Here is a 23,299-nt window from a genome sequence, read left to right on the forward strand (position 1 = left end):
ATTAAATATGCACTATTTAAAGACAAAACTAATTTCAAACTTGACCATAACTATACCATTTCAGTGTCAATAGACACTGGCACTTATTTTCCTGCACAATAAATGAATCAATTAACAGTGTTCTGATGAGAAATAATCATGCATGTAAGCATTATTAGAGTGGCTGAAAACATTTTCAAAGCATAAAACAAACACAAAATTAGCAAATAACAGAGCTGTAAACAGTCTAAGCACTGTTTTCTAAGTCTTATTTTGGAAGAATGACTCAGTCACTCTTTTTAAAAATAAAAACCTGATTTCAAATTCCTATCTCCATTCTTTGGAAGCAAAGGGATTTCCATGTTCAAAGTTTATACCACTTTTCCTCTTCCAATTTGGAAACCTTTTAGGCTCCCATAGGAACAAACTTAAGCTTCCTGATCTCTAAATGCATTAAAGCAAACACTATTAGACCTACCAGCCTCTAATATGTTCAGGGACCAGGGCTCATGGCAGCCATGCAATTGGCTTCTCTAACCACCTTTGAATTCATTATTATATTCAAATGAAATAACTTTTTTATTCTTTAGAGGTTTTAGAAGACAAATTACAACACTGCAGATCCAATAACAAACAAATCACTCTGCTAAGTAGAGTTTAAATAAAAATCATCATTCCATTTCACCATGGAAAAAATAATTTTAAAAGGAAAAAAAAACAGACTTTTATATTAAAATTATCATAGACTATCACTGAACATTCATTTGTTCTTTGATGGTTTAGAAAAAATACCAATAGTGTTAAATATAAATTCAACCCAACTATTATATAACATACACTCCTGCTTTTTATATGTTCATGATAACGTAAAGCCTAATAATAAAAGCTATTTCTAACCATTTTGGCATAATATTTCATAAGAATTTATTCATACACATTCTGCTTTCTGTACTTAATTGACCTTTTCATTCGAAAGAGTTAAGTTAAACATTAATGAGTGCAGCACAGTACATTGAGCAGGTAATATATTTCACATACATATGAAACTAAAAATTAAATATTTCACAAGTATCTTGAAAGGATCAACAATGAAGTTCATAAATTATAGATGTCAATATAAACAATAAATGATATGTTGGTAAAATGCTTAAGAAGTAAAATAACATGCACAAATCAACCGATCTGAGAAGTTCAGTGCTGAGATCTGAATACAGGACCAACAATTCAAAATAAGCATGGAATAAATACTGGTTGAATCAATAAATAACTGCAAAATCTATCTTCTAAAGTCTTAAGGAAATTGTTGGGCTATTGGGAAAAGAAAGTTTGTAAATCATAAATGTATTTTAGTCTCTTAAGTGTTATTTCTGAGAAGAGAGCCAAATATATTTCTACAAATATATTTATTAACTTCTCCTAAAGGCAAAATTGAGCTGAACTTAAAAAATAACTGGTTTCAAATATAAATATAAGCTGAAAGAAATATAAATGAATTTGCTGATTGTTCTTTTCTGTTTGAAATAATGACTCAGCTTAACCATAACAAAATCTCACCCAATATCCTCAAAAATAAAGTTTATGATTAAATTAAAGCTATCAGCTTTGCAAATTAAATATAGATGTCATCATTACATGTGTATTCTACACATAAATATTCCTATTTTATCCCCATAAACTTAACTGGAGTCAACTGAGTCAGAAGCCCTGTGACCTTTATGTCTAAACATTTTTTAACATTATTTCATCTCTTTAATTCTCACAGTAAGCTTGTAATTATGTAAAGGAAAGTTTCTTTACTTTGCAAGTGGAAAAACTGAAAGCATAGTCAAGGAAAACACTTTGCAGAGGGTGATTCATAAAGTCAATCTCAGCAAGCAGGAAGATATTCACAACCTCAAACTCAGGAATCCAGAAATACAAACCACATTTGTGTTTTTTACCATTCAACTCCCATGCCCAGAATAGTAGACCTACCTCCCTGAAAAGCAAAAAAGATACACATGAAATATAAACAACTTTAATATATAAAAAGAAGGGTATGAATCCCAGATAAGGGTTTGAGTCATGTCAGGTCTGAAATTAGGACTTTTAACTATTGGGCAAATGTGTGAAATACTGAGCTTGCCCCAACTTCTACTTCTTCAGGTGAAAGAGCAAGATCTGTTGAGATTACTTCTGAAACACAAGGAAGTCATGCTGGATGCGCTTTTCTCACTTTAATTCCATGACCCAAATCTGTGCTATTTGAGAATATCTAATTGAATTATTCAATTTTGGTAGAAAACCATCTGCTCAAAGCCCAAGTCTTCAGTTCTTACTGGCCATGAAAACAAAGAAGTAAGGTCAAGGTCAAGGGACTGAAGTTGCAGCAAACCTAGTCCAACTTAGGGAGACAGATAGCAACAAAGTGTGAACATTTGCACAATATCATCAGAACAAACAGCATAAGGTCCCAAGCTATTCCACTCTAACACTGATAAGCAAGGGTCAGGCTTCTCTCCTCCAGCCCTTCTTACACCTTTCTCAGTTATGTTCAACTGCAGTCTGTTTTTTTTCTGTTGTTGTTTCCCAAGAAGACTGATTTGGTCACCTAAAAATTTTCATTGTAAAAGAAACCCCTTGTTTAAACCCAAGTACAACCAATAGCACCCTTTCCAATTATCCCCTGCAACTTCCCCAGTTTCTTTCATGCCTGGCTACTGAGCTCAGTCTAGTTTGGCTGCCTGCCAGATTCCTCTCTTCTTTCCTTGTCAGTCGTAAAAACTTGGAAAATACTCCTGGACAGCTCAAGGAGACCTTTTAATTATGCAATGTAGCAGTACCTTAGCCTATCGGGGTTTTCAGTAAGGCTTGTGGTCACCAGCAACTCCGTTCTTCTAATTGGTGGGTTTTCTAGTAAGGCTACTTGTTTATATGGGGGAAGGAGAGAAAGATTGGCAGAGAAAGGAAGCAATTTGCAAATCTGAAGATTTTACAATTCCTCTCAGTTCCCTACATTCTAACATTCACTCTATCTCCCAATCTGCCCTCCTTTTAGGACCAGACCATCCACGTGATTTTAAAGATACAAAATCATCAGTATCCTGACCTTTTAGTAGCCCTAGAAATTACCAAGATAGTCATAACTAAAACACTCTTCAAAACTTTTTACTCATAAATGTTGGTGCAACATTTCCTTTAAAAGCGAGCACAACACTAATTTATTAAATCTTTCCTAATCGACTGATTCACATTTTGTCTAACTTGCACACTGAAAGACTGCACGTAAATGTCTGATTGCGATTGCAAGCAAGACAAACTCAGTTGATTAATACTGCCAAGACCCAAAAAGGGGTTCCTGGCCGCCAGCCCTCAGAGTTTGCCCAACGTACATAGGTAGTGGACCCCGCCAAACCCAACACCAGCTATGTCTTCCTTACTCTACCTTGGCACGCTATTTCCAGCTGCAGCATCCAGCTTCCTGTTCATGTCCCATTCAACACTGTAAACACATTCCAAGAAACCAGCCTGCCCAGAGTTCCCTCCCGCACACAGGGAAGTCAGCGCGGCAGCCCCAGCAGCCTCAGAATGGAGAACCGACTGCGTTGGCTTGAGATCCGTGTAGTGAGTAAGGAGTGAGGCCACCGGGAGGTGGACCCAGGCAAGGTCTGGACACCCGCTGCGCCTGGCGCCCCTCTAAGTGTAGCGCCCTCCAGCAGAGCTACTTGACCCTGCCAAAGGGTGACCATGTGGACACCGCCCCGGAGTGTGGGCCCTCCCTGGTTCTGGCCTTTAAAGTGTCCGCGGCCCGGCCTGGTAGCTTCGCGCCTCCCCGCCCCCATGCCCACATTTTCCCCTGGAGCCAACAAAAGGGAGGCTGCGAAGGAAGAAGTTCGCTCTTAGGTCTTCTCGCGGTGACCTGGTGATGACTTACTTGTCCGCTTAGCCGCGAATGGTCTATGCACCCTCAGCGGGACGGGTCCAACAGCCTCCTTCCAGCTCCTGTGCACCAGCCCAAGCCACCCGGACCAAAGTTACCACAAAAGGCTAAGAAAGGCTTCAGGAGCCCAGAGAAAGCTGCGCCCGCGACCTCGTTGAGCTCCTCCATCATCCCCCAAGGGCTGCCATAGTAGGCGTCAACAGGTTTTAGCCTGCTCTCCTGCCGGACGACTCCCGGCGCTTTTCGCTGTCCTAATTTTTGCAACCTGCCGGGCAGAGGCGACGCGCAACCCCGCGCCCTCCTTCCCCAACACGGGTGGCTGGGGCTGACCACCGCCCGCCGCCCCACAGGATGTCTAAAAGATTATACGGTACCTGGTTGGAGTCTGGGCTCGCAGGCAGGGAAGACCCCTGATAAATCACGGTCTTTCCGTACCTTGCTGAGAGATGCAGTCGGGTCAGGCTTTGGGCAGGGGCGTGGAGAGCTGCTGGGTCTTCGGAGCTCCAACGATCTCCGCTCCAGCACAGCCCGGGCGCCTTTCCGTGGCCGACAGGGAAAGTTTCTCTACGTCAACACCGCGCAGGACTCGGGACCCTCTGGCTCAGGTCCCCTTCCTCTTCGCGCTCTCTGCCCCCTCCCTCCTCTTCCTAATCAGCTGAAGCCAAAACTGGCGCTGGTAGTGGCTGGGGCTGGGGCTGGGGCTGGGGCTTGGGACGCCGGGTCGCTCCGGGCTGGGAACGCGGGGCTCCCCCTCTCGGCCAGAAGGAAACTCTCACAGACTTCGGCTTGAGCACTTCTGTCGGTCTCCTTGGACACTTCCACACGGGACGTCTGTGTTCAATCCGCTGACTTTCTTTCTTTCGTCTCCAACGATCGTTTTCTGCAGGCGCACTGGGCACGCCGAATGGAGGGGCTGGGGCACAACGTGCAAGAAGCGGGTCTGCAAAAGGAGGGGCAGTACCTTACCCTGTCCTTAGCCTGGACAGAAGCAAAGGCACAGTCTCCCACTCCACCCCCACCCGCGCCGCGTTTCCTTTGAACCTCCTCCCTGAGCAGCCGGATCACGACTGTTTGCCTGGATTTACTAACACAATTTCAAAACACCTCTGCAGCTTAATAGCGGGAAAAGTGTCAAACAACACGGATATGGGTAAATTATGCCTTCTTCACACCCTTTATCAAGAAAACATTGACACAGTTGCTGCTGCTCTTGCTGTACCACTACAGACTTTTAAATTTTTCTCCTCATCCTTTAAACTCAGTCTGAAGCTCTGAACTTTGTTGTGCCCTTTTTTAACCATGAAAACTGCCTCAACCGCTAAATCATGATTATTGGCTCCATTTAGATGTTTACCTCAGAATTTAGGACTTCTGTATTGGGTTTGAGTGAAAACATTGCTCTGTGGGAGGAAAAGGGAGAGAAGTCTCATGTAAGCGATTTAAGGAGAATAAGAGGACCTTTACTAAAGTTTTTGGAAATGCTTCTCAGAATTTTGCTTACTAAATTTTAGTTTGAATGTAAAAATAGATAGCAAAAGGGAAGGGGAGGGCGTTTTACAGGTTACCATTTACAGTATGTTACACTGGTAGCCAGGGCTTACAGTCAGGCCAGATTCCATTGATGAATCCATCTTTACTCAATTGCCTTAGGACACTCTACCTAGTTTCAGTTCACAGAATAACAGTCATGTTTACAGAAGTTAAAGTACCATTAGGCAGAGAAGATAATAAAAATTTGGTTCTTACATTCCTCCATGTTTTACTGTAATTAGAAGTGGATGGATGATACTGGAAATTTTCCCCAAAAGACTTTGTAACTGAGTTTTCTTCTCTCTGAAACTTTCCAATTAAGAAATATACAGCTTCACATTTTTTAAATGGAAATTATGTTTGGGATCACCTAACTCTAACCAAACTCCCTTATTTTGAATATAAGGTAACTGAAGCCCGGTAATCTGAAGTGATTTTCCCCAAAATTTCATGGTTGGGAAGTATTAAAGGTGGGATCAGAGAATAGGCCTGCGGATACTTTGGCCGGTCATCTTTGTTTAACTGTTTTCCAATTTGTTACAACAATTAATCACACACTAAAATTATTATAATGAAAACATTATTGTAAAGACAATGCTAGGTGCTTTTTTATAAATAATCATTGAACAATTAATCTATGAATAATCACTGAAGTTTAAACAACATTATTTACATTATCATTTATTATAAACATGATTAAAAAAATAAAAACAAATGGTAGTCTAATACTTAGGAACAGGAAGTTGACTGGATGACCAAATTCATTGTATACTTACAAATATGAGGTTTTGTTTTTGTTTTAAATACAATTACTATTGTATTTACTTTTACTAAAGATTATTCTAATAAAGAATTCTAAATGCCCAAGGATACACAGGCAAACAACTGGAGTGTGCTAACTTCTTCCTGAGAAATACTAGATCAGTCTTCAATACCTATATCTTCACCTAAACTAGTACAGGGCCAAATAACAAATCAGGTTGCAGAGATCAAACATTGTAAATTCTGTCCTATAAATTAATGGAAAAGCTCATGGCTGGTAGGTATTAAAGCTAGGACTAGAAGTTAGGTCTATGAATATTTGACCCATGGTCTTCTTTAACTGTTTTCCCCTTTATCACAACAGTTACACATACATTAAAAATCATTTTAATTTAGTTAAATAAAATAAGCATGTACTTATTCCTTATTTTGATTCCTCTGATAGCTTTAAAGAGAAGGATTTTCCAACACTTTCTCACTGAACTCAACATTGAGAGTTCTCTGGGTTTTTACAGAACTTACTCTTAGATTCTCAGAGATAAGACCCTATGTCCTTCCTCTCATTAAGAATTCTCTCATATTCCAGTCTGCTCCTCAATTAGCTGCTGAAACAACTTCCTGAAGACAGTGCATAGCCTTTCCTGTAGAGGCCTGTGCTTTCTTTTCATGATACTTAAAAATTATGGCTAAAAAGTGCATCCAATATGGGTGAATGAGTGAGGATACTCAAATCTCTAAACTGTCTTTTCCAAATCATTGCATACAATACCCAAAAATTAACTTTTACGTTTCCTACCAATGTTTAAGATTTCTAGACTTGCTATTGCTTTGTAAATTTTGTGACCTGACTTTTGATATGAACTGCTTTATGAAATGGCTTAGAGGTATAAAATCTCAAGGATGTCAAAACTGAGTTTTTAACAACACTAAAACCAAACAGAACAAGATTTTAAATCAGATTTATATAGCATGCCCCAGAAAGTGTAGAAAGGATATGCCAAGGAAAGAGTTGCATAAGGCAGGCAGGACAGCACCATTAGAAAATGCCAATTCTACCTATTGCAAAACATTAGATTTCCATTTGACAATACTTTACATTCATCATAGTTGCACATACACTGCTAAACATTTGGCAGCCTTCTAATTTTAAAATTAATTTTCTTTCTCATACCAGTTCGAAATTTCTTCCCTGAACTAAAAGGACATCGACTAAGGCTAAAAACCTCCTATTATGTTCAGAATAAGAATTTTATTGTTGATTATTACAAAAACAAATAATATATGCAATTGTTTAGTTCTGTATTACTTCAAATGTATCATAAGAAATTAAAAAAACATGATGGAATTAAAAATTCAGTCTGAAAAGGGGGCAGGTTCCTGTGTGTTATGTACAACAATGAGCAATGTCTTTGGAGTTCCTAGGGGGATCTGGGTTCCAGTATTAATAAGTGTTATATTTATTTTCAAACTTTCATCACTTTATCTATCATTCTAAAAGAACTACTTTATTTTGATCTTTAATTAAGAACAGGAATCATGTGCATTAAAAAAAGAAAATTAGTAGAGGCAAATGCAAAAAGGAAATAAATATCACCTGCATTCTTCCCACTAAGAGTACCTATTGCTCATATTTACTGTATACCCTCCAAGGTTTGTTGAGGTCCCTGAGAGACTCTCCAACAAATAGAATCCATTAAATACAATCTTTCATGATATCTGGGACTTCTTTTAAAGTAATGTTTATAAAGACATGCTACAAAACCAAATCTCTTATATTTTCACTTAGTATTATGTAGTTTTAGTTTTGCTTTCCACTAATTTTCATATGGAGTTCCTAGGGGGATCTGGGAAGTAGAAAGATAAGGCTTTTTCCTCCCCTCTCCCCAAATAGTATCTAGGTGTCCAACTGAATAACCCATCACCTAGTGCTTTTAGAAGTAATTTTTGTCCCATGCTAACTTAGAAATAAAATGTGGTATCTCCCTGCAGAACTTCCAGATGTGGTCAAAAATGCATTATGAAATGAGACTGCTAAAAATGGCCCATCACCCACAGAAATTCAGCCGAGATCCCTTGCCATTCAAGCCAGTGGAGCCCTGGAACCTGGAGAAAGAGCTACTTTTCTAACTGCACAGCCATCCTCAGTCCTAGCTAAGGATCTACAGAGCAGGTGCTCTGGGTGGAATATATTTGGTTTGACAAAGGCACCATATGAGCTAACAACAGAGTTTTCCCATTATTCTTTCAAGTTTGTCTTTCCTAATGAACTTTGGAATCACTGTTACATTTTCTTATCACAGCTTTCTCTTCTCTACCTTTGACCCCAAAACTCTTCTACTAGACTTGTATTCAGCTTATACCTCAATTTACTTGAACATAGTTCATTATTCAATTTTTTTCTTCTGATCTTGCAAGAGGATGCTTTTCCATTTTGTGAGATCTATTCTACAACTATTTGTATTATTTCTTTACCTTCCCACCCCTAAATCACTACTCCTTAAGTGAAAAGGCCATTATCCTACAAGAACTGCAGACACAAATAATACTTGGAACACACAAACACTAAAGTAGGAAAGAGGGAAAGCACAGATCTTAGTCCAAGATCAGCTTTCTACTTCTAGTTTCAGCTCATGTGTATTCTCTAGATGGTACTGAGTAAATGTCTTTATGTGGGGTCCAGCCATAATCAAAAGAGAGTATCTCAGGACCACTTCATGAGAAGACCTGGCTTACTGACCAGGAGTGGTCTCCTGAGGCATGCTGTCCTACCACAACATTTGCAGACCTGGAAAATTTGCTCAAAGCGGTTTCACTGTCATGAAAAATTGCTGCATTTAGAAGATATTTTGTTCATTTGAAAACTCACTTAAAATGCAAAAATAGAACAACCAGAATTTTTGTATAAAATATAAAATATCTTTATATAAATGTTTTATATAAAATATAACATTTTATATTTAATAATAATATCAAATAAAAATAAAATAAATATTAAATAATTGTTCCTCAACAGAGTAAAAAGATAAATGGTCTAAAAATGATTTGGGGCTATAGAAAGCTTTTTATTTGAAAATCATGACTTGAAGTCTTTCACTAGAATGCTAATTTCTAAATTCCTCTTCAAAATCCTATATCAGAATTTACCCATGCCTGATGATAGGGACTGAAAGAAAAACGAAGCAAAGCAAGGCACCTATACGCTTGAGCCTGACATAATGTGATTTGGAAAAATGTCATCATGCTTTAAAATGTAAAGGGGACATTGGTCCTATCACAACCTAACAACAAAAGACATTCTCTCACTGAGTATCTTTTTCATTATAGGGGTAAAATTAATTCTAACAGTGGCTTTTCTGTTAAAGGCAAACTGTGGCAAGAATTGCCAGAACTGAGACTTGTCATGTTGATTCTGAGTCAACTACCTCTCTGGCTTGGCAATCTGAGAATATACAGAGATAAAGCGTTATCAGCTCAATGGAAATTGGCTAGTTTACAAAGGGTGTGACTGCACAAGACCATTGTTCAGTTTCAAAAATGAAAGTCTCCCAAAGCAATTTCAAATTACAGAACTCTTGCACATATGCCAATAGTGCAGGTAAAGATCATCCTTTTCCACATAAAAATAAATTCCTTAAGACTTTTAAATGAACACCACTATCTGTCAATACTATCTGTCAACACCACTATATGTAATGTTTGAGATGATACATATTATACAAGTCAAGAATATAATACATTTTCATACCAATTAACAAAATTAAATTGTTTGATTGAAACTTTTTTTTTGTTCTGTGCCATAAGTTTCAGGGAAAATTAATAAAATGTTAATGTATTTATGGATTTAATCTTATAAAATTGCTCTTAAAGTTTCAGTAAGCCCTGGCAGCTTCAGATATTTCTTTTTATTTTCTTTCTTTCTTTTTTTTTTTTTTTTTCTGGTAGCAGGCATTGAACCAAGGGGTGCTTAACTACTGAGCCACAGTCACAGCCCTAGCCCTTTTAAGTTTTTATTTTGAGACAGGGTCTTGCGAGGTTGTTTAGGGCCTGGTTAAATTGCTGAGGCTGACTTTGAATGATCCTCCTACCTCAACCTCCCAAGTTACTGAGATAACAAGATAACAAGCCTGCACTACCATGCCCCAACACACCCAACCCTCAGATATTTCTTACAAAAGTGAACTTTAGGCAGTTAACTTATGAAGGAAACTACATAGCATAAAGTTTTTCATTATTGTTTTGTTTCCTTTGGTTTTTCATATTTTATTTCTTTTGAGACAGTATCTTTAAGTATTTCCCAGATTGGTCTCAAATTCATGAGTTCCTGGAATTCTCCTGTTTCAGCCTCCCTAGTAGCTGGGACAAGAGGTGTGTACCAATGGGCCCTGTTAATAGCATGAAAGGTTTTTTTTTTTTTTTTCCTTTTTGCAGTATTGGAGATTGAACCTGGGGCCTGTGCATACTAGGCAAGCACCCTACCTACCACTGAGTTATATGCCCAACCCACAGGAAGAAGTGTTAAAGCATGAATTTTGAATTACTTAGAAACTGTGTCCTGCCGTTTGTTGAGTGTGGAACCTTGGATAAGTAACTCCTCTTTATTTAATAATTATTTTTGCATTTTTAAATCAAATTTCATTGTTGAGACTAATTGAATTAGCATATTCTGCCCAATAAGTTTAATATCCGTGATAGTTGTAAAGGGAAACAGGTAAAACAATTAAAATTTTAGATATATTAATATTAGTTTGTCTTGAAACTGAATCAATGTAAGTCTAAATAAAAGGAAAACAAAAACTGTTTTGGTTTGGTTTGATAACCAGACTATGGATGTATAGATTTTTCTTTAGGGAAATAAAAAATATTCCTTGTATTATTTTTACCAAGAAAGAAGAATTTTAGTTATTCATATATTTATTTTATTTGATAACTAATTTAGCTATTGTCAGTTTTCTACCAATGTCTTTTTTTTACTTCAAAATCCCACGTAACCTTTAAGTCTCCTAACCTTCTTCTAATTTGTACTAGTTCTTTGATTTTTCCTTACCTTTCATGACTTGGATACTTTTGAAGGGTCATAGAATATTTTGTAGAATGTTGCTCAAACAGAGATTATCTGCTTGTCTGCTCTTTTCTCATGCTTACACTGGGGTTATGAGTCTGGGGGAATACATGAGTGTCCTTTGCATTGTACCATACTGGGGTACATAATGAGCTCACAATGATGACATTGACTTGGTAAAAGTAGTGTTTATAAAGATCCTCCAAAGTAAAGCTACTATCTTTCCCTTTGTAATTAGTAAGTAATGTGGGGGCAGAAGGGGATGTAATTTGAGACTACACAGGAAAAGTGTCCTGTTTCTCCTTAAACTTTCACCCAATAATTTTAACATGCACTGATGGAGCTTGCTACAGTAATTATTACTTTAGTGGATCTAATAGTAGATTTTCCTTAATTTCCTTTTACAATTTCTGCACTTGCTATTAGAATTACTTTGTAAGGAAGAATATTTCATCTAGAGTCACTTTTTAATTTAGTTTAGTTCAAATCTTGAAACAATGTCTGCTCAAAGGACCAGAGTAACTGTTCCATGAAGAAGCAGGGATGATGGAAATCAGACCTGCCCCAAAAGTTCCATCATCATTCATTCAGCATTCAGTATTGAGTACTTTTAATGCCAGACACCGAGCTATTGTAGGAGAAATGATGATGAATAAGCAGAGTCACTATCCTTAAGGAGCTCACAGTCCAATAGAGGGAAACTCATGTAACAAATGAAGTAATAAATAAGTGCAGGTTAGGCGATAAAATAGAAATATGTTCCTTCATGTTGTGGGGCAGAACATGCTAACAATTTAGAAAACAGTCATATTGTCAAAATGTGAGTTGAATTTTGGAAGGCGATTGAGTGTGCAGCATGCATGCAAGACTAACAGAGGTGTGCAAGGTAGGGAAATAGCATGATGAAAGGCTGAAGGGTCTGAAAAAACAATATAAATATTAGGAAGTTCAAATTCCTTAGTGTGTTGCTAAGAAAAATAAAGGGTTTGAACTTCATCTTGCAGGGAATGAGAGCTACTAAATGTCTTAGAATTATTTTGTTTTAGAAGAAGTCTTCTGATGAGAGTTATTGAAGCTGTGTGAGATTGGAGGTAGGAAGGTCAGTTAAGGAACTTGAGCTGTCTTATAGACAAAATTGGTATCATAAGATGTTTAAGCTGCTAAAAACATGAGTATATATATTAAAAAGGCAAACTTTAAAGTGATATTGTATTAGGAAAATGTACCAATCACAGGGTCTTATAGTTTTGATTTATCTCAATACATTTTAGGCACTGATCATAATCCATTAATATTTTTGAGTACCTTAAATTCTGTGTTATTGGAGTTTGAAATACTACTCAGTTCTGAGAACAGTAAATGATATAATTCCACTACGGAAAAATCCAGATTTTGCAGCCTCTGCTTTAGTCTAGCTGCCTTCACAACTTTACAGTGTGTACTTTCATGATATCCATGCTGGTTTGTAGAAAATTTTTAAAAATATAGGTGCTTCTAAGGGACTTATTTAATTTACATTCCTAAGCTTTAATTTATATGGAAATTACCACACTTTTAATTATTTTAAGTCAATATTTAATCTCAGCTATTAATAAAATTTAAAGTTGTGAAGGTGACAACAATGGTTGAAAAAGTTAAACAACAACAACAACAAAAAAAAGATAAGACTAAAAAGCTTGGGAATAAAGGTCAATAACAGAGCAACATTTTAGTCATTACTAAAAACATGGAGTCTAGATAATGCAATATTATAAGATTTCTAAAAGAGCTTTGATTAGATACTTTGTAGATACTATCAAGATATGAAGAAGAAATGCATAAGAAACAGCAATTAGACTGAAGATAAATTAGTAATGCACTGATCTTTGAAATTATGTATAAAATCATTAAGAATTCCTTGAGTATTAAAAAAAATACCAATCTATACAAATATTTCAGAAAGGTACATGAGAAACTATGTGTATTCATCAGTCCTAGAAGAAAACAAATTCCTCATTCAAACCAGATAATTTGAGAAGAACTTAATACAGAGATTACTTTTAAAGGTGTGGGCTGAGTTGAAGGAACACTATAAAGCAATACTTTGGGAAGCCATTACCATCCCTATACTTGAAGGAGCAAAACAAGAAGGAATGGTTACCAGAACCTAGAGAGAAGAACTATTCAGAGATAAATGCCTGATAAAACTTGTGACCTTCCATAAAGGAGCAACCTAGCAGGAAGAGGATGGGAGAAAATGAGTTGACATCACTCTTTTCCCACATTCCCATTTTTTGATGGTGCTTCCCATGGGCCAACATCAACAGAAAATCCCAAAGCAATGGAGTTGCTATAGGCCAGACTCCTGTGGAGCAGAGCAGGGTAAAGACAGATGAAGAGTGAATATATCAGATTAAACTAAAGATATTCAATACATTTTAATTAATATTTTGTAGGATGCCAGACTTGTCTTAATTTAGATTGACCTCCATTGGAATGTAACTCTCCTTACTTACAGAGGGATTTGATCAACATGATTTGGGAGACTGGTTTAGGATTTATTACACTTGGGGAAGCATAGAACTTAGCATGTCAAGTATGCATTATATTTTTTAAGTAAATTTTATAATTTTTGGAAACAACATGCAAAAATATATATATAAATTAGAGAAAAACATATGGCCTTTGGTCTTTGGCATTGGCTTATTTGGCTTAGCATGATAGTCTCTTATGACTTTTTTTTTTTTTTAATTTTTAGTTATAGGTGCACACAATATCTTTATTTTATTTTTATGTGGTGCTGAGGATCAAACCCAATGTCTCACACATTGTAGGCGAGCACTCTACCTGTGAGTCACAACACAGCCCCATCTCCTATGACTTTAAGACCAATGTGATTCTACAACATGTACAATCAAAAAAAAAAAAAAGAAATTATACCCCGTTTATGTATAATATATCAAAGTGCATAAATATATTTATTGTCATGTAAAATTAGTTAAAGCAAATTTAAAAATTATAATATATAAATCATATATCTACTTGAGAAAGTGTTTGAAGATATCAAATGTATATAATGTAGAATGAAATAACACACAAAATGGATATAGTTTATAGACTTAAAAATTTTAGTTCCTTAATGGGCATCATGAAATCCAATTTGATATAAAATAAATACAGAAACACATGACATGTGTTTAGAAAAATCCTTCACATAATATCCGAACATCAGAAAGTACTTACATGCCTTTGGACAAAAGTAAAATGAGTTTTTATGAGATTAATATTTAACATTTCTTTTTCCAGTCAAGTATATCATGTGTAAATCTCCTTTATTTGTGTTTTTTAAGTACAGTGCTTAAATTTTCACACAAATAATTGAACAGTATCATCTTAATTCACTTCAAATAATGTTTAAGAGTAGAAGTAGATTATACTTTTAGTAGGTTAATTTTATTACAATCTGTTATTCCATTTCAATATGGAAAATTTTATTTTGAATCTTCCAAATGAGACAATATTTAAGTATACACTTTAAAAAATAGAGTAAATTAGTTTTACAATTTTTCAAAATATTTTATTTTGTATCAGTTAAACATTAGTTTCTGTTACCCAAGCCCTGATCAAAAGTATCTCTAAAAGTTTGGTTTTTTGGAGTTATTTATATATCCTGGAGGTTAATACTCTATCTGAGGTATAAGCAGCAAATACTTTCTCCATTCTGTAGGCTCTCTCTTCACATTTTTGATTGTTTCCTTTGCTTTGAAGAAGGTTCTTAGTTTGATATCATCCCATTTGTTAATTCTTGATTTTACTTCTTGTATTTTAGGAGTGTTGTTAAGGAATTAGATTCCTAAACCTATATGATATAGATTTGGGTTAGGATATATAAAGATCTTAAAAAAAAAAAAAAAAAAAAAAAACACCAAAAAAAAAAAAAAAAAGATCAATAAATGGGCAAAGGAACTGAACAGGCACTTCAGAGAAGTAATACAATCAGTCAACAAATATATGAAAAAATGTTCAACATCTCTAGCAGTTAGAGAAATGCAAATTAAAACCACACTGAGATTTCATCTCAGTTCAGTCATAATGGCAATAATCAAGAATACAAGTAACAATAAATGTTGGTGAGGATGTTTGGAAAAAGGTTCACTCATACATTGCTAATGGGACTGCAAATTGGTGTAACCATTCTGAAAAGCAGTATGAAGATTCCTCAGAAAACGTGAAGTGGAAACACCATTTGATCCATTTATCTCATTCCTCAGTATATACCCAAAGGACTTAAAATCAGCATATTATGATGATTTGGTTACATCAATGTTTATAGCAGCTCAATTCACAATAGCTAAACTATGGAACCAGCCTAGGTGCCTTTCAACAGATGAATGGTTAAAGAAAATGTATATATCTACACAATGGAGTATTACTCAGCCATAAAAAAGCATGACTTTATGACATTTTCAGGTAAATAGCTGGATCTGGAGACTATCATACTAATAGAAATAAGCCATTCCCCCAAAATCCAAAAGCCAAATGTTCTCCAAATGTTGTTTCTGATATGCAGATATTAACTGATAATAAGGGGGCATGAGTAGGGAAGAATAGAAGGATTTGGGATTAGACAAAAGAGAATGAAGGGAAGAGTGGGGAAATGGAAACAGGAAAGATAGTAGAATGAATCACACATTATTTTCCTATGTTCATATATGAATACATGACCAATGTAATTCCACATTACTTACAACCAGAAGAATGGGAAGTTGTATCCCATGTATGTATAATATGTCAAAATGCTTTGTACTATATCATGTATAACTAAAACAAACAAATTTTTTTAAAAAGTGTTTTTTTTCAAGTAAGTTTTCATTTTTAAAGAAGAGAGCTAATTTTAGGAACACTTTCAATTATTTGTTTACTGAAAGTCTTCCAATTTTGTAATTGTATCTAGCAGAACTTTTCCAGGGCTTTCAATCTTAATATTGGCTTTTAGGAAAGTACTAGTATTATTTTCATTTTCTTGGCAAAAATATGTTTAACTGATATTATAGCTCCAGTTATAAAACTGAGTAGACTACCTCCTTTATAATTGATTTAGACCAGTCTAAAACTAATAATTCAAGATCATCTTTGAGACAGGTAATGAAGTGACATAGAAAACCACAGCAGCAGCATTCCTGAGAGCAACTGGACCTCTGTCTTGGTTTTGCCCCTTCAGCACTCCTCAGTGAACTCTACCAGCCCAGGATAGCATCTTCTGATGTTGAGTAAGATGTTGATTTTTCATGTTTCCTTGTACCCATTACACTGGTGGTGACAGTATTTCCCTCTGCCCTCTGTATGAACTGGTGTCTGTATGTACAGGTGCATGTATTCTGGTTTTGCAGCCCCTAATTGAGCTTTTAGAAGCACCTACTACAAACAAGAACTTGAAAGGGAAGTGCTTTTGATTTCTAAGAGATAGATTCTTTGGGGAGAAAAAGTTACATTTTAGAATTTTTTTAAAGCTGGGTTTTGCATATGAAAAATGAAATTGGCAGAACTAATGCCAGGAGCCAGAGAAGAATGATAATCTAAAAATCAATTTCCCTGCCCAAAACAAACAAGAAGGAGTGATCTGTGCTCTCTGTACAATGGAAAATCTTTTCATGAACACTGAACTACCTAGGAGGCTCAGGACTAGGATTTCCAATTTCCAATCTTCCCCAATCTTTCCCAATTTCCAATCTTCTCCCTATCTGGACAAGATGGGGGAAGCTAAACATTCTACTCTCCATGGTTGACACACTTTACAATGTTCCATACTTAACCCTTTTTTGAATCTCTAGTTTTAGGTTTCTAGTACAGCAGAACAGCAGGAAAAAAAAATCTCATTCAGTGTGCTGTTATGCAAATTTCTTAAAGATAATTATGTTTGTAGGTTATTCAGTAATAATGATGAGTATTTTGCAAGACTTCAATGATAAATTAAGAAATTAAAAATTGTTATCAGCTTGCTTATTGATATTTCAGCCAAAATAAAATGAATTTTCAAATGGTATATGATAGAAACACTGATCCTATTACCAGTCTTTAATTCACATAATGTTGAATCTTGTGATTAGCTGGCCTTGTGAATAGCATTACTCCAAAGAATGTAGTTTAAATCCAGATTTAAAAGAACAAGTTGCTTTCACTTTGTTTCTCTTAATACCCAGGCCCTATGCTGTGCGAAACCTAATCTAGGTCAGAGGCCTTGTGGGGATCCACTGGGGAGAGGAAAAAGTCCTAGAGCATCAACAAACCCAATCACAGTACAACAGGAAGAATGAGGTCCCAGACATAGGATCTAGTTGAGCCATTCCAGCAACTGTTTCCCACCATCCTAGCTGAGGCATCAGACATGTGGATGAAGAAGCCCTGGTGGATGTTCCAACTGGAACAGCAAGGCAGGCTTTATGGACGTGTGACTTGAGCAGTCAGGAAGGTTTCTATAATTTCTTTAAGGATCCTGTGCTTGTGTCACTGCTCTGCAGCCACCAATATGAAACCTTTAATGTTTTACAAACAATGTCCCACACTTTTTTGGGTATTGGTCTTACAAATCATGAAGCCAGTTCTGTTGAGCAGATATTATGCCATTTGAAGCTGGGAACATTTTTTTTATTTATATAGTAAATATTGAATACTAAATACAATCATTCATTTAACAAATAAATAAATAAATATATAAATGAACAAATAAAAAACAAACATAAAATAAACAAATAAACCATTCATTTATTTGTTACTCAATAATCAATTTAAAGTAGAACTTTTTTTTTTTTTTTTGAGTACCAGAGATTGAACTCAGGGGCACTTGACCACTGAGCCACATCCCAGCCCTATTTTGTATTTTTATTTAGAAACAGGGTCTCACTTAGTTGCTTATTGCCTCATTTTTATTGAGGCTGGTGATCCTCTTGTCTCAGCCTCCTGAGCTGCTGGGATTACAGGTATGCACCACCATGCCTAGTAGTATTTTTCTTTTTAATCTTTGTCAATCTGATATGAAAGAAATGATATCTTATTGTTTTAAAATTTTTATGACTTGATTGTTTTTTTTCTATTTGTTTATTTTCATTTTTTCTTTTATATAAGACTAAGAACCTTCCTTCCCTTTACAGATAATAGAATTCCTCAGTGGTTGAGAATCTAAATTCAGGTCCAGTATTTCCCTATCCTCAGTAACAACTTACACTTTTCATACTGTATTTGCTTTCTCTTTTTATTTCCAGCACCTAAAATTATTAAGTGAATGTTTTGTTAATTCTCTAACAACCTTGGAATATAATTATTTGAATGGTTGACTGTATCCATAGTGGCCAGCAAAACATTCCATTTAATCTTTCTATTCACATCCTGGTTAAAACCTCTTGGTGGGATCTCTGCAGAGATTACAGAGTGCTTTGGAACCAGGGTCCTCAGTGAATATCACTCTAACAATAAGTGTTCATTTTCTTAGTAGTCTCAATACGTCTTGGGATAAATGACCATTCTTTATTAGTGATAGTTCCCAACTAGTGGTATAAACAAAAGTCTTTCCTCTATGCTTTATAGTTAAAATAATCTTTTTAAACATTATGTGATAAAAAAGAGTCTATTATAAATCTTTGAATCAAATAATAAGATTATGTTGTTAAAAAATACCCACTTAAGATATAAAAAAAATTGTTTAAAAGTCATTGGAGTAATGTAAAAGGACTTTAAATATAATATAAAAATACCACTGGTAGATGAAAAACTACTAATATTAAAGTCTTCTAACACTGATTGAATTAGAAAATCTAGTTCTAAGAAATCTACAGCAATGGATAAATTGAATACCCACATATGTATACACACTCAGCACATATTTTGTACTATATTAATACTGTGTTTCAAGGGGGGGGGAAGTGTTCACCTTATTATTATTACTATTTACTTATTGGGATGACAATCTTGCTCTGTTGCCCTGGCTGGCCTCAAAATCTGGAGCTCAAGCAAGCCTCCTGTCTCAGGTACCTGAGTAGCCAGGACTACTGTGCCAAGTTTCAGATATTATTTTAAATAAAATAATCAAATTGCTATTTATACCGTGTCTTTGAACTTCTTTTGTTAATTTGTTTGTTTCTTTGTTTGAAGATGACTTGAAAATCTAACTTATAAAAGACACTAGAAAAGTCTTACAAAACTGCTTCTTCTGAATAAAGCCGATACAAAGAGTCATTTTACATTTTTAGCTAAAATATTTGTCATAGCAGAGAGGTTGGAAAAATAGCTAAAATGTTGTATTTTCTTGGTTGCAATCAAGTTTGAACTTGGCCACTCTACAAGGAGAGCCAAGAGAATCCAATATTTGAAGCAATAATGGTTTACAACTTTCCCAAACTGATTTGAGAAGCTTTCTGAATCATTCAGAATAAATACAACGAAGATACATACAATCACATAAGAATGGATGAAAGAGAAATGCCAAAATTTTAAAAAGTCGGAGGAAGGAAAAAGTATATTTTTCTCTTAAAAATAAAGCCTTAGAAATGATTTCCTAATAAAAATTATGAAAATGGTATATACTGGCCATTTTAATAGTCCTGAATGAAAATAATCTCAACTTGGATTTCTATATGTAAACATATTCTATAAAAGGAAAAGAAAAAATGTTTTCTAGATACAAATGACCTCAAAAAATAATTATCAGTAGAGCCAAAATTGATGGATAGACACTAAAGTGAGTTATTTTTCTTTCTCTCACAAGCAAATTACACTTTACATTTATGTCAGTCTGAACAACTTGTATATAAATTTGTCTAAACCATCATCTAATCTGTGAGACTCCTTTTTGAATCTCCTCACCTATATAGTAGAATAACACTTTTTTCTTTCTCTGCAATCTATACTAACTATAGTATTTCTTCAAATGAATTGTAGAAATTTGTTGAAATCTGACTCTTTAGTACAAACTTGTGGCTGGCAATTGTGTTAAATAGTTATTTTAGAATATTGTGATTAAAGTAGTCTTATTCATTTTTTTTATTTTGTATCTTTATCAATTATCATATTGCCTGACTTTAGTATGGATTCACTATGTGTTTGATAAATAGATAAGTGATTGAATAAGTAAATGACTTTTGTAGTAGAGGCTGTGAATAGAAAATAAAAAAATACATGTATACAATCTATTTTCTAAAGTGGTTAAAAGCTAATTAAGATGACAAGACTTTTGCACATTAAATTGTTCAGCAAATTTGTATACTTTTAAATATCAGTAATAAAGTTGTATTATAGCCAAGTCCTCTGAGATTTACTTTTTAAAGTATTTTTTAAATACTGTAAGAAGAAAAAATCTAGTTAGTTGGTCTTAAGAAAAATCTGCCTAATTTTATGCATCCTTACTTGGCTTTCTTCTCATTTACATAGAAGATAATGGCACCTGAAAATTTTTTGAGAAATGAATTAATTCTATAGAGTACTATATTTGACATATTGTGAAAATGAGCATTTCCTAATAAACCCTCCCAATTATTTTGGAAATACAGTTCTATACCTGTAACCTCAAAGAATTGTAACATCAGAAAAGGATAAAGGTAGAGATGAGCATAGAGGTTGAGCTGAGAAAGCATCTTCTCAGGTTTCCCTGGCTTTGTTATAGCTGACCATGCTTCTGCTGGTGTAGTGGTGTCCTTGTTGTCTTTAAGTCCTACATGACCACAAGAGTCATGGAGGAAACTGACCAATCCCTTTCAGTCCCCTGAAACCTCAATTTGAATCAACTGCAATTTTATATCATTGCCAAAATGCTGCCTTTAATAAATGATGTCATCTGGATCTGTACCGTGATTCTTTTTCTCAAACTAGCACCCAGTATTTCAGTTCATGATGAAATAAATTCCATTTTCTTATAAATGATCCTAGTCCAACAAAACAGTAATGATGCCATACAAGGGTTCAAGGATGCTGCTTCTTAAGATTCTCCTTCCTTATCACCCCTCCCCATTTCAGTCTATCAATGGAAAACCACTTAGGTGACTCAGACTTGTTTGGTTGCTTCACATATTTATACTATTTTTGGTATAAAAATTGGATGCCAAGCCCAGCACAAAGACCACAGTTATATTTTTAAGAAGGCTCCAATGATTATTTATCTCTACCTCCTCAGTTCCCTTGTACAAACGTCATTCCTTTCTGTACCAATCCTTGCTTCTTTCATTCCATTTTGCACAAGTACACACTTTAAGTTAATGTTTAGTTCTTTTCATGATTATCTGATTCTTGAGGGTAGAGATTTTATCTGATTCACTTTTGTATCCAATAGCACCTAATAGAGTGAAACTAAGTGGAAGTCAAATGCATATTGAACACCTAAAAAAACATAACTGAAGAAGAATAAACTAAACACAGCAATGCATAGTGCATAATTACTCCAAATGTATTTTCTCATTTAGGTAGCAATGTCTCAGGAGATACTTTCTTATTGTTTTGGGATTCTGCTCATCAGATTGTATGTAATAAAATCTGAAAACTTGGAGGCAACATAAAGAATTCCCCCAAATTCGTTTTGTGACACTTGAGCATTAAACCCAAACACATGCCTTGTCAAATTTTATTGCTTCTCTGCTATCACGCTATTTCTCTTTTGAAATTTACACATGGGGACCAAAAATAAAGTGTATGTTTAAAGACAAAATGCTTAATAACAATGTCATAAAAAATAATCAAAGAGACTATATTCAAAGCTAAAAATGTGATTTTGTTTAAAACCCAACTTAGTAAAACAGTTTGTATAACTAATGCTACTGATAAATAAGCCACATGCTAGAAAAAAAATGCAAGCAAGCAAGTAAAAACAATAAATAAAAATCAACTTGTTCCATATATTACCTATGTGTGAAAACATCTGATAATGCTGGTAGCTCTAAATTGACCTCTAATTTTGAGGTCTAATGTTACCTTCTAGAATAATAGACAGAGGGACACTCTATTAAAGAAACAAGCACATTATTGTACATGGATTATGATTTTAAAAGGTTGGAGTTTTTTTTAAAGTTAGCTGGAACTCCCTTCTATGCCAAGTGTAGAAATTTGTACTTTTCCTGAAACAACTCTTTGATCATGCACTGAAATGACTAGATTAAAGGAGCATTTCTGTGTTATCAATTTGCTGTTACTATAACAAAATACCTGAGATAATTAATTCATTTATTTATTTAGTGCTTCAGATTGAACCCTGGGCTTCATAATTGATAAGCATGAGCTCTACTTATGAGCTATACCCCTAAACTGAGAAAATTAACTTAGAACAAGAAAGACTTGTTTGACTCACACATTTAGAGATCTTAGCCCATAATTGGGTGTACCCATTGCTTTTAGACCTCTGGTGGGAAGCTCAGATGGCATGGTGTGGAGTCTGTGACACAGCGCATATGTTTACCTCTTGAGCAAGAAGCAAAAGAGGCAGGAGAAGGAGAATGGGGTCCAGAAATCCCCTTCAAGAGCATACCCCAGGGACTTAAGAACCTCCTTATGGGTCCTCCTAAAAATTCACCACCCTGGAGATCAAGGCCTTTGACTCATACCCTTGTGCAGAACTTTCAATATCTAAACTATAGACTCCTCTTAAAGAAAAATGAAAAATCTTACCTATCTACTACAAATGGAAAAGAATTTCCTAAATTTGAAACACTTGTTTATAATGCAGAAATATATTTTTTTGCTAAACTTCACTAGTAGAATAACTAATGATAATTTGATTTTGTCAATTTTATGATCAAATAAGAATTATGTTACTTCATTTTTTGATAGTACCTTGGGAAGATTGCCACTATAAGTTCCTTAAAAAGGAATAAACTAATGAATTTCACAGTGTTGTGTAAGTTTCTTTAATTGAGTAACAGCTCTCAAGGGAAGAATTTTCTATTTTATTGTACATGTATTTTACACTTGTTTGAAGGGGTTCTAGTAACACCTATTGATATAAGTTTGGGTTTGTTTGTTTGTTTACAATGCTGATATATGGTTTCAGGCAAACAGAAACCACTTCAGTATATCAGAGAAAATTTAACACAGAGAAT

At 35.1% G+C, this 23,299-nt stretch overlaps 1 protein-coding gene across 4 annotated transcripts in view; it reads right to left on the reverse strand.

Moving 5' to 3' along the window:
• Gulp1 (GULP PTB domain containing engulfment adaptor 1) overlaps positions 1–4,865 on the reverse strand; it is a 273,951-nt gene extending 269,086 nt beyond the window's left edge. For 2 of the 4 annotated variants that reach the window (XM_071618997.1, XM_034635935.2), the window contains exon 1: positions 4,273–4,865. The gene's annotated coding sequence lies outside the window, so the exon portion shown is untranslated. Of the gene's footprint in view, positions 1–3,403; positions 3,633–4,272 lie in introns of those variants that run through there. The other 2 variants (XM_071618999.1, XM_071618998.1) reach the window with 2 other exon arrangements.
• Positions 4,866–23,299: the final 18,434 nt, after the last annotated feature.

The sequence above is a fragment of the Marmota flaviventris genome, chromosome 11 (genome assembly GCF_047511675.1).
Source record: "Marmota flaviventris isolate mMarFla1 chromosome 11, mMarFla1.hap1, whole genome shotgun sequence".
Lineage (NCBI taxonomy): Eukaryota > Metazoa > Chordata > Mammalia > Rodentia > Sciuridae > Marmota > Marmota flaviventris.